Raw genomic sequence first — 10,578 nt, forward strand, 5'->3', positions numbered from 1 at the left:
GCGGTTGAGCTCCACGACGAGCCGCTGGTTGGCCGCGCGCAGCTCCGCGGCGCACGCCGACAGCTCGTCCAGCTGCCTCCGGCGCCGCATCCGCGACCGCCGCGCCGACTCGCGGTTCGACGCCAGCCGCCTCGCCTTCCTCGTCTCGCTCACTGCCGCGGCGGCGCCGGCGACGTGGCTCAGGCCGCTGCCGCACGACGGCGGGCCGTGGCCATTGTCGCCAGCCCCGGCGCTGCCGCCGACCAACCACCCGTCGACGAGGTCGACATCGACGTCGTGCGGGTGCGGCGGCAGGTAGGACGTGGGGAGGCCGACGAAACCGGCCGACTGGTACGCCAGGGCGGCAAGCTCTTGCTGCATGGCCGGCGCCGCCGCGGACCCGCAGATCGCAATGCTGCTGTGGAGATTGGTTGTTATGCCAAGTAGTGTACGCAGGAGGCCACTCTCTCTCACTCTCCGGCCGCGTCGAATGGATGAAGGGAAGGAGAAAAGGCTGCGAGCCGCTTTAAACCGCGAAAAGGGAGAGCTTAGCCCACCACTGGCCACTGGCACCGCCGATGCGGTCAGCAAACTTTGCCCCTTTTGGAGCCCCATTGCCATTGCGTCTGCGCTTTGTTATTACCTATCCTGATGGTTTTTCTGGGATCAGTCGCTGTCCGCGGTTCGGTTGCGGTAAACTCTTTGCTAGCAGCATAGAATAGATCCTCGTCGTCGTCAAGATAGGCTTAAGTTTTCTCCTTGTTTCGGAAGTGTTGTTCCCGTGCGGTGTCGATCGAGCGAAGTCGCGGCGCTTCCGAGAATTTTGCGAAGGTTGGTCGCATTGAATCGTAGATCACCAATTCACCATCGAGAGGCATCGTTTTCTTGGCGGTTGCAGAGGTTAAATCGTGGAGTCTGAACATCTTGCCCTGTTAATTTCCGTTAGTGACTTGGCTGGCTATAGGCTAGGAAATTTTCTCCTATATAGAGGGTCGATCTTCAGCCAAACTTTTCTGTTGTCGCGGCAACTGGCATGGCAACGCGATGGAATTGCCTTTTAGGCCTTTGTCTTTGTGCAAGATATTGCAACAATAAGAGCACTGCATAGTGACGCCACACAGTGCTAGTATAAACAAGGCCAGATGCCAGGACCCCAGCCGCTGTTTGGCCACCACTTAGACTTGGTGCATGATGCGGCGTCAGAGGTTTATGACACTGTTTGGTCAGTCCCTCCTCGTGTAGAGACCTAGTTAGTGCTCTTGATCTTGATGCCTTCCGGTTAGGTCCGTAGAGAGCTAGCTTTACCTACAGCCCCAAGAAAATATGGTGCCGGTTTATGTCGATATCTTGATCTTAATACACATCTTAGCTTTGAGTATATAACTACAAGTCTATAACTGATGTATGATGGTCGCACTCGCAAGATACTACTTCCCTCGGATCCACAAGTGTCGTGGTTTAAACCGTGCCACTTCTTATGGTTCGGAGGGAGTATTATATGACCATAGTTTAAAAAACCAGACCGGATCGAAAAAACCTGAAACTGACGGCCTTGCCGGTTTCATAAGGTAATTAAAGCGTTTTGCAAATGGAGCGGACAAAGCTTGTTGAACTGGCCGTTTTTTTCCCAAACCGGTTCAACTGGTAATAAACGCTAGAAACACTAGAAAAAAGAAAAATAATAATTGCGGCCTATGTATTTACCCCTGGGCGCAATTAAATAGGCCAACGTCATCAATTTGGTTCAACAACCATGCTTATCACACTTAATTGTTAAAGGTTAGAAACTTAGTATATTCAACCTATTTTTTACATATTTTTATGGCTTAAACAACTAGCAAATGAACCGGTGAACCGCTGCTCTGACCAGTAAAAACCTGAACAAGCAGTATCACCGGTTTGATCGCCGGTTCGGTTTTCTAAACTATGTATATGACATGCACAGTAGCATGCCCATTTTTTTCTTGCGCAATTGCTAATTTTAGAATGGTGTTAGTCAAATTCTTAGAGCGAAGAGGTAGCACACGAGGCTGAAAATAGGTAGGTTGCGCCACTGATAAGGCGTACTTTGCTTGTTCAAGGCAGTACACCATAATATCTTTGAATACATGTCATTAGGTTTTAACTAGGCCCCCTAGCTAGGGCTGCTTAGTTCATGCTTATCACAAGCTCTTGTTTGCTTACCTACTAATGCCATTAGCTGCTATACTTTAAGAAAAAATCCAGCTTGGCCTGTCACATTCTAGGAGCTAAGACAATTGGGCATGCCTAAAGCAGAAACTCGTGGAGGAACAAAAAGGTATAGGAGGTAGTCAAGATATGTCTAAAGCAACAGGTTGCTAATCAGACCGGAATAATTGTTTGTGGCGACTCTTGTTGACCATCAGCTTTTGGAACATTTAACAAAGGTAAGCACAACATGTTCATGTCCTTAGCCACACTTGGCTTTGGTGCCATAAGCAGAAAATGGCTTATAACCTTTTGAAATGAAATGCCTCATAGCCTTTTGCTTTCTAGCAGAAAGGCGTGCGTATTTTTAGATAGGTCGGACACACAAATTAATGTGCACTTCTCATTGAGAAAAACCTGACTTCATGAGTTTTGGATTTATGTTTCTTGGTCGGTCTGGCATGAGATAAAACTGCAACATTAAAGCATTTTCCGTGAGGAAAACACAAAACTTTTTCGCTTACTCAAATAATCAGCGCGACTCTCGAATCTTCACGCAAATGTGTAGGCCATCTGTCATCTGAAAACACAGAAGGAGAAATCAAGAAACGGTCAGTGCTAATAAACTTCTCCTATCTAGTTGGGAAACCTTTCAATTATAAAAACAGAGGAGATATGGCGTGACTTCTTTTATCATCCACAATTGTTAGTGGCTTCAACTTTGGCAAGAGATGACGTTCCCACATTCTTAATCCTGTTACTTGTGCAAGATCAGCACACCAAATGTGGGAACGTCATCTCTTGCCAAAGCAAAGCAAAGCACATCACATTGATGGCAGGATTAAGAATGCCTTTGCGCTTCAGATTACTAATTAGGGAAATTTAAAAGCATATTGACCTATCAATGATTGCGATAGGCAATCCGGTTATAGCATAACATGATAAGCATGGTGACCGAAGGATTCGATTTTACAAGGTAAAGAAGGCCATATCTTGCACGGATTATAAGAAGTAAAAAGACATTGCACACGTTATAGTGCTTTATGTTTAACTAAAGTCCAAAGCAGCATAATGCACTTGCATGGCCATGCTTACTTCACCGAGAAAAATGACTTTGTGAAAAATTTAACCACCAAGTGTATGATAGATATGAGAAAATATCTGGTGGAATATGTGAAAACCAAACAAAACCACATATATATCAATTCTTAAAATATGGTATGTTGGATGGAAATTGGCTTGTCGACACTTGAATTTCAAATTCACAGTCAAATTCAACTCTGATATGGTTATTGACAGTGTTGGAAACCCAAACAATCTAATCATGAAGATCAATCACTGCATGTAACCGAAGGACAAGTAAGAGTTCAAGATGTGCAATTTGAATTGTGGATATAGGATGAAGTACTTGATTAACAAAGTGGGGATCAGATGACGCACAATGCATGAGGTCTCACTGTCCCTCGTCTCTATGGCAAAGAGTACATCTCTAAAACTCAATCAAACAAAACCCACACACCCTAAGGGAGGTATTTAAGCGGGGATAAAGGGGGAATTCGGCAATCCTAGGAAGTAGAGAGGGGTCGAATCCAACTTTAAGTCGGCCCACTCCCTAAATACAAATTCTAAAAATTGCATATAGTATTTTACTCCTAAAGTACATGGAACTGGCCCAAATCTGAGGTGGTGCAACACCAAACTAAGGATGATTGTGGACGAAATTATGAAGCTAGTGTCATCTTGTGTATCTCATCAATGTCTTAGCGTGTCATTATGGCGGCCTCAAAGTCCCGAAATCTCCGGTAGAAACACCATCTTTGTTCCTTGTATGATTTGATGTCATCTCGATGTTTGATCATGCTCCAATATTTATCCCTCTCGTCCAGGCTAGGTCCTTCATTCCTATCATATGAACATATTGATATGTGTAGGCTCTAGTGATTGGTCCTTGTCTCTTTGTTACCGTGGGGGCTATGGATGTAACTGTCGTATGGATATCCTCGTTGATGCTTCTACTGCCTCAAATGGAAAGAAAGCCCCGTGGAGTCCAATGGGCGTCGGATCTAACATAGACAATATGCCTAAACGACCACAAGAATCCTTGATGCAACATGGTGGCGCAACACCATCAAGGCGTCTTGTGGCACACGCGACTGCACCACCGTCGAAGCTCTGCAACCACCTCAGAAGACGACAACCAAACACCACTAATCCACTCAGAAGAATACCTCGCCGTCCTTTCAAAGCGGGGCCTGCCTCCACATCGACAAGGCTAGAGGCATCATCAATGGGGTAGATCAAAACCATGAACCGCACGGCGCCATTGGGCAAGGGTGAGGCTCTCTGGTTGCCCAGGGACGGGACGAGGGTACAAGGGGAGCATGAGGGGCTATGATGGAGTGTTGGTGACGTAGCGGTGGAGGGTTAGTAATGGCCACCAGGGTTCATTAACCTGTTGTTGCGCTTTGGCTTTGGGTTTCATTTGCTTTCAAAGATATAAAAAGAATATGAGTTGCATGTTAATATTATACATTTTTCTAGAGCACCACCCTCTTGACATACTATATCTTTTGATAAATTTTGAAAAATTCTAAACATGATTTTCATGGAGTTTAATTCATCATGTGTTTTCACCGGATACTTTCACAAGAAGACGTGTCCCTATGTAGCAACTTCGATACATATCTCTACCTAGTTTTTTTAGAGTAAATAGCACTGTGTTTTTTTAGTATGAACTGCTTAGTCAAAGTGGAGCATGAACAAGGGCTGAATTTAGGTCTGTCGGAAAGTGGGATTGCATCTAAGAGCAACTCTAGTAGAGTCTCCATAATGCTTATGAAGCACGCTTATGCATATGGAGGCTACTGAGGTGATGCGCAAACTTAATCTCTATATTGTCTACTTTCATATCATGGGATTCACCCGTGAATGGAACATCCTTATTCCCCAATCTCCCTTCCATTTCTATGTGAGGTGTTTCGTTTGTGCCAAATGGTTGAGCTGGATGAAGTGCTATGCTCTCCCAATGTTGGCTCCGAGACGCCAATTATGAAGGATGATAGGTTAAACATGGAGGACACTCCATAAATTATGACGATAACATGCATGATGATTCTACTACTCCCTTCGTCTAGGTGAATAAGTCATCTTAGGTTGTACACCGTGATCAAGGAGGAGGGGAAAACGAGAGACCTTAATGTTTATTTGCCAATTAATAACATTGCATGCAATGAACTAACCACTGCATGTCGTGTTTGGCAGTCTCAAGTCATTAAAATCATGCACACCCCTCATATTTTATTGGTTGATATGTCAAGAAATAAGAAACAAGTTAGAAATTAATGCACCGCGCCTAAGTGTTTTGGGATTATTTGATTTTTGTAAGATGGCTTACACACCTAGACGGGGAGTAGCCAGAATTCATCATATTGGCAGTTAATATGGCGATTGGGCAGTATGGCGACTTCGCTAAAGTTGCTTTAAAACAATTGAAGAATCAAATTAAAACAATACAACCGCATAGAGTCTACATCCGGCCTTTGCATAATTAAACGTGTCTTGCTCCTGCACTGTAATGGACTTAGCAGGCCTGTTTTTTCTGAAGAAAAGAAAAGGGATCCCCCGGCCCCCTCTCTCTCCCACAGGCCACAGCCGTGGTTTCTTAAAGAAAACGGAAACGGGCGTACATAGCACTGCGCAGCCATATATTTGTTCGGAGTGCCAAGCAAGCCAAAGGCGCGGCTGCACGGCGTATGCATGCACGCGCCGCCGCGCTTGCTTGATTCCGTGAGTTCACGTGGTTGCTAATCTAGCCACCAAATCACCAATCCTTCAGTCCACCATCTGAAAAACAAATTCGCCCTACGGCCCTATATATAACACCCAACACTCAACACCCAATGGTCTCGGCATTTTATCACATCTAATCCGCAGAACAAACTAAATCCCAACAACACGGGAATAGACATCAAAGTTACCTCTTGCTTGCAGTTCTTACATTCAGCTTAATTAGCTGGGGCTGTTTTTCTGAAAGGTATGGCTCGAGCAAGAGTGATCGCAGCGCTGGCTGTGGCGTTACTGGGCTGCGCGTTGGCCGTCGCCGCGGACGACGTCGCCTCAAGTGCGTCGCGACCCAAGGCGCAGCCGCCATCTGGTGGATTGGCGCCGGAGCCGAAGCCCCCTGCGTCCGGGGGACTGCTGAAGGCGCACGCCACATTCTACGGCGGCGCCGATGGCGCTGGCACCATGGGTGAGCAGAGCTTGCTGAACATCACCCCTTCTTTCCTTTCGTGGTGAATGCTACCGTGTTCCGTGTCAGTATATTTGTAGCTAATTTAATTACTGATCCATCACCATATCATATCTAGGCGGTGCGTGCGGGTACGGCAACCTCTACTCGGCCGGGTACGGCACGAGCACGACGGCGCTCAGCACGGCGCTGTTCAACGACGGCGTCGTGCGGGCAGTGTTACAAAATCGCGTGCGACAGCAAGCGGGTGGACCCCAGGTGGTGCAAGCTCGGCGAGGCGGTGACCGTCACGGCCACCAACTTCTGCCCGCCCAACTACGACCTGCCGAGCGACGACGGTGGCTGGTGCAACCCACCCCGGCCGCATTTCGACATGGCGCAGCCGGCCTGGGAGAAGATCGGCGTCTATCGGGCCGGCATCATCCCGTCGTATACCAAAGGTTTCTATCTTTAATATACTCTCATCTGAACTATAGATCGATCTTTCTGCAAGTGGTTTACCACAATTGATGCTCCTGACCTCAGGGTACCGTGCGTGAGGCGGGGCGGCGTGCGGTTCACCATCAACGGCCATTTTTTTTTTTTGAAACGGAGGCAAAAGTTTTGCCTCATCCATTAATTAAGAAGAAGAGAGTTGACTAGTTAATTTATGGAAAATCAGGCGAAAACCATCACAACCATGCTCAAAAGCACGACCCATCCACATGTGAACTACTCCCGAATCATGGACCCACGGGACCGAAGCACCCAACACACTACTACTGCAACCCACAACATATGGGTCCCTATACTGCAAAAGAAAACCAATCGACATAATGCAACTCGAGGAAAACACATCGACCAAAACCATCCCCATGACCGAGCACACATCTGCAACTCAGAAAGCCGAGAACCATCCATCATGGAACCATTTGCGCCTCCCCTCTAGCGCTATCTTTCTTGCTTTTGCTCCTGCAAGATTTCTCTTTGAGGATGCCAGATCTAGAGTTAGCGCCACCCTTCTTATGCTTCTCCCTCAAAGCTTTTTCCTCCAAGAGGCATCCAATCGTCTTTCCAGAATTTTCAGAGTCCAGGTTAGCTAGAAATTCACAAATCTTGGTGGCTAAAAGGACACCAGGATTAGGCACCAACACTCCGGCCACAACAATTTTATCAGCCATAGGAACCACACCTCCAAAGGGTTCAAGCGATCGCGTGTTCCCTGGCCCAGACGGCCACCTCTCCAGCTCCTTGCCTAGCTTCCGCGTCGTCGACAGCAGATGCTCCAGCCGTGCTGGGCGCTCTGGCTCCTCCTGCCGGTGCCATCAACGCCGTTGTGCCCGCCCTGCAGCAGCCGCTATGCTCCAACGGGGTGTCTGTTTCGGCTGCTGCTGCTCCTGAGGCGACATTGGAGCAACCATGGGTGAAGGTGGGGGGCCGTCAGTGCCAGCGGCCGCGGCAGGAGTTGGCACCAGGGCCGCCACGCAGGATGGAGACTGCCAGCTCCCTCGCGTTCAAGAGAAGAACCTACGACCTCTGTTTTCGCTGCTTGGCGTCGGAGCATCTCGTCGCTGATTGTCGCGGTCCTGTCAGATGCCTGGCATGTGGCCTCCCAGGCCATCGTGAACGTGGTTGTCCCCCGCGCCAGCCAACGGTGGAAGGTCGCCGCCTCCGTCCTCGCTCGCCTACGGCTTCACCGTGTCATTCGAGGGACCTGCCGGGCTGCCAGGCTCCTCGCCACTTCAACAGCTCGACTCATGGATCTCCACATCCGCATCGACGCACCTGGGCCTCGGTTGTTGCCCCTCCGACGGTGGCGAATCCCAGCGATTCTGTTGTTGCTGATTTGGGATTGCTCGAACCTCTCCTTGCTGCTCAGATGGAAGTGTTGCGCTCCGAGATGCAGGCCTTGACCGTCTCACGTTTGGAGGAGGTGGTCCGACCCCTTCATGACATGATGACTGCTTTGGAGGGGTGGACGACTCTACTCCGGGGATACTTGGAGCGAATGGAGGTTGTTGTTGGCCAGCTGGGCTACTCGCCGGCCTCGCCATAGTCGTCTGAGATGCATGTTGCAGGTTCTGTTGGGAATGTTGCTGGTGTTGAGGATTTCATCGAGAGTGATGTGGCTAGCTGCTCGTCTGAGGTCCTAGCTTCTGTTGCGCACCTTAGGGATGCGACCCCTGTTTTGGTCTCGTCTCTGCCCATGGAGAAGCAAGCTGAAGCCGGTGGGACTGTGGCATGCGTGGAGGCTGCTCTTTGCAGGCTCCCGACTGTGCCTCTTATGTCCTCGTTGCTCGAGCTCCAGGTTGGTTCTGCGGATGGGAGGGAAGCATGCATGTATGGATGTTTCTCCCCTCGTGCCGCTCTCTGTACATCGCCACTACCTGTCATGCCAAGTGACTCTGGGAGTGAGGTCGTCATCGAGGGCGTGACTCCGGTGCTACAATGTATGCCTGAGTTGCAGGTGTTAAGTGTGGAACCATCTTCGCCTATATCGATGGTGCTCTCGAAGGTGGGCTCGCTTGGGGCGGTGACGGTTGCCTCGACGCCCTCTCCACCTCCGTTGGAGCCTAGTCAGTCGGAGTATGCATGTGTGAAGGGTGATGGACCATCAACGGCCATGACTACTTCCAGCTTGTTCTCTTGAGCAACGTCGCGACCAATGGCTCGATCAAGTCGATGGATGTCAAGGGCTCCGAATCACCTGACTGGATGCCGATGGCACGCAACTGGGGCGCGAATTGGCACTCTCTCGCGTACCTGACGGGGCAGAGGCTCTCGTTCAGGGTGACCAACGATGACGGGCAGACTCTTACGTTCACAAATGTGGTGCCACCCGGCTGGAAGTTCGGGCAGACATTTGCTAGCAACGTGCAGTTTAAGTGGGCAGCCTCACTAAAGAATACACTGGCCTGTGCCCCTGTGGGCATACAGGGCTGTTGGACCAGTGCTGTTTCCATATGTACGAATATTACAACTTGCTTTACTGTACTTGTCTATACATGGAACTGATGTATATTTCTTCTAGCAATTTCTCTTTCAATGAAATATATTTATCGCCTCCTTTTGTTTACTATTAAGAGTGAACCTACGGCTATGAGAGACCGACGTCGTCTCACCGGAAGGTATCACATGATGCCAACTATTAAATGATACCATGCTCCAAAAATGAATTTTGGTGTTTTAATTTTTTAACGGATCGCCTATCCTAATTTCTTTTTTTTTTACCGAAAAAGGGTTTCACCTGCTTTGTATACAAAGCAACCAACAGAACCATACATGGATAGGTGCTGGGGCGGAAGCAGCACAGTCACGCCCAAAAGAAACAACAGAGAAAGAGCAAAAGAAACAAATGCCGACAACGGCGGATCAACAAAAATGAAGAAGCCTCGCGATCGCTGCGCCCACCGGGCTCATCCACTAGGCTCCAAGACTCCGAAGCGCTTGCACCAATCAACACCTCCAAGAAGGAACGCGGCGATGACGACGCTGTTGCCAAGGGTTTCCCCCGGTACACGACGAGGCGAGAGGAAGGGTAGCCCCCGACGCCCTCCCGGAAGGTCAGGTGGCACCCACAGGCGCCACCGCACCGGAGTCGGCCACGCCGACAGGGGTTTCCCCCGATCCCAACCCGCACCTCGGGCGCTCCGGATCTCGCCACCAAACCAACCACCACCCTGCGCCAATGCGGTCATGAGGCCTCCACGCCGTCTCACCACGGCACCGCGAAGTGAGGACATCACGTCGAAGAATCAGAGCCGGGACTAGGGCATCAGCACCATCGGCACGCGGGAGGGCCCCACCTCCACCGTCAGCGACGGTAGCCGTCCGGACGCAATAGCAGGAGCACACCAGGCCCGTAGGCCCACAGGCCCGGCCGAGCCCTCGTGGCCCCGTAAAGCTCCCGCCTTCACGCTGCTGCCGGCACGCCGTCGGCGCCGACGCCCCATGTCCGAGCCGCTCCTCCTCCTCACCGCGCCGCATACAACGAGACCACGCCAGGGGGCCGGCCCGCTAGGGCCCAGATGGGCCCGACGGGCCCAGATCTGGGCCGGGGGCGCGTCGACGGCCACCCAGCACCGCCACGCCGTCCCGCCGCCAAGGAGCGGCGCCGTCACCACACCTGCCGCCGGCCGCCGTCGCAGGGCCGCCGGACCGCAGCCAAGCCGGGCTGCACCGCCGCCGCCTCCCTGCCCTGG

The 10,578-nt window shown here is 50.5% G+C and overlaps 1 pseudogene; it reads left to right on the top strand.

Moving 5' to 3' along the window:
- The first annotated feature begins 6,180 nt into the window (after positions 1 to 6,180).
- Positions 6,181 to 10,578, top strand: part of LOC119339088 — a 5,027-nt pseudogene continuing 629 nt past the window's right edge.

The sequence above is a fragment of the Triticum dicoccoides genome, chromosome 7B, assembly GCF_002162155.2.
Source record: "Triticum dicoccoides isolate Atlit2015 ecotype Zavitan chromosome 7B, WEW_v2.0, whole genome shotgun sequence".
NCBI classification, from domain to species: Eukaryota; Viridiplantae; Streptophyta; class Magnoliopsida; order Poales; family Poaceae; genus Triticum; species Triticum dicoccoides.